General features: G+C 46.5%; 1 long non-coding RNA gene across 1 annotated transcript; it reads right to left on the reverse strand.

Moving 5' to 3' along the window:
- Window positions 1-818: 818 nt before the first annotated feature.
- On the reverse strand, window positions 819-1,327 carry LOC134219711 (uncharacterized). Its single transcript, XR_009981643.1, has 2 exons — window positions 1,000-1,327; window positions 819-930 (listed from the first exon to the last, which is right to left on the reverse strand). It is a non-coding gene; the product is annotated as an uncharacterized LOC134219711 (long non-coding RNA).
- Between the last annotated feature and the right edge of the window lie 816 nt (window positions 1,328-2,143).

Below are 2,143 nucleotides of genomic sequence, written 5' to 3' on the forward strand. Positions count from 1 at the left end.
TCTTGGAGAATTTTCCGTGCTCGTTGGTCCTCACTGCCCTCCAAGTTGGGTGCCAAAGTAACTCCAAGACTCTCCACAGAGAAAAACTCTCTTACGTAATCGTGGAGGTCATGATCCGACGTATGTTAGAGATACTTTTTGCTGGGGACTTTCGTCTGCCCTTATCGTGACCTCAGGGTCGTTTTACTTCTAGCTCTTTGGGAGAAATTGGAGGGAGGGCGGAAAGACTTCCCTAATACAAAAACAAGGTGAACCGAACAATAGTTAAGATGGCGGAATGGAAATGATCTATAAAATGATGGGCGACTAATATTCACGTAGTTTAAATTACATTTTATATTCAAATTAAATCATATTAATGAATTGAATCATGTCGTTTCATAGGGAAGGGAAATTATGGAATCGATCACATACCGTTTACCACTTCTTGGTGACGATGCTCGGGATGACGCAGGATTGATCCCGACGGTGGTAGGGAGCTTAGACCTTCCCTCATCCTGGATCATGGGTGGGTTGGTCAACTGGATCTTCGGACACTCCGGCGCTTTGGATGATGGGCTTTCTTGGAGTCCGATGGATTCGTGGCTCAGGGCACTCGAGACGCGAGGGATCGCCGCTAACTTCCTCCGATGACACTGCAACGGGCTTTTTCGGGCGGCGGCAACAGGGCCAAAACGGTTCACTCAATCACAAGCCACGCGTTTTCCGATGAGTGTCTGCTTTCGGCGCGGGGCAAGTACGCTCACCAACTGCACTGTTCACCACTTTCGGCCGGGCTAAGTAATGGCGTTGCCCTCCGGCGAATTCGCTTTTTCTCCAAAAACTTCTGCTGCACGCGTCTGTTGACACTTCCGAGCTCCCGTTTCACAGAGCACACGTAGGCACTCGCGGTTTTTTTACTGCGGCCACCAAAACGAACTTTGTTTGTCCCTGTGAGACAATGAAAAAAAGTGAAACTTTAAAAATCGCGCACACGAGGTGATAGGTTTGCTGGTTCACCTCCAAGAGAGCTGTCGTCGGCCCGACAACTGTATTTTATCCTCCGTTTCTTTCCGTCCTTTGCTTTGTACGGGTTTTCGCGCCTTCGGAGGCTGACGTGGCGTCCGTGGCAGTTATAAACAACTGTGTCACTTTAGGGACCGTGCATAAGCGATGCTCGGCGTGTGATTGAAAGGGATTGGGAAGGATACAGGGATGTTTCCAATTTTTATTTTAAGTTTTTTTTTGTAGTTTAATTTGATTCTAAATCCATTACTTTCGAGATCATTTTTAGTTGAAGAAGAGCAATAGTAGGTAATAGTTTTTGTAAATAGTAAGTAGAATTTTATGAATAATTAATTATGTATAGCAAATTTAGGTAAATTTCTAATGTAAGCAATTTGGCAGGTTACACGTATCGACGCAAATGTGCATTTGCCGATGCTGGAAATTTTCGTTAATATCTCGTCGCTCGGCCACATACTACCCAACCGATTCGAGTCTTTGCAGCCATTGATTCTTGTTCTTTCCCTTCCCGAAGCTTCATTGTCGTCAGCAGGTGTGAGTTGCTCAATCCAGTCAGCAGTCCCGGAACGGCTCTTTGGTAACTCCTTATAGGCACATGCCTTAAGTGCTTGAACTCCTTAGACAGCTGTCATCATCATCATCATCATACAGTGTCACCGGCAGGATCTTGAAGAGCATCGAAGAAATGGGTTGACGATGGATGGTTACAGTGGCGTCTGTGATTGGCTGTTTCTTGAGCTCAGAGTGTAGTAAACGGTGATGACGTTTCTCACAATTGTTTATACCACAAACCTCACCTTCACATGGCCAACGAGTATGAGAAATGAGACACCGTCGGCACAGTTTGTTATCCTTGACGAAATTCCACCGACCGTCGATCGGAAGTTTTTTGAATGTTGCGCAACTCGCTGTTGTGTGACCATCCAAACGGGAAGGTTTCTGGAAATGACTTGCCTCGTCGCCAACTGACGAGACGTCGGGCTCTGGATCACCGACTGACACTGAAAGGGTGCTGTTTGGCTGAACACCCGCTTCCGGTTAATCGCAGAACTTCCAATTTTCCAATCAAACGCTGCTCCTTCGCCAGAAATGTTTGCTTCTCTTCAGTTCGCTTAGCTTGCTCCTGCGCGTACTGTTG

The sequence above is a fragment of the Armigeres subalbatus genome, chromosome 3 (assembly GCF_024139115.2).
Source record: "Armigeres subalbatus isolate Guangzhou_Male chromosome 3, GZ_Asu_2, whole genome shotgun sequence".
Classification (NCBI taxonomy): domain Eukaryota; kingdom Metazoa; phylum Arthropoda; class Insecta; order Diptera; family Culicidae; genus Armigeres; species Armigeres subalbatus.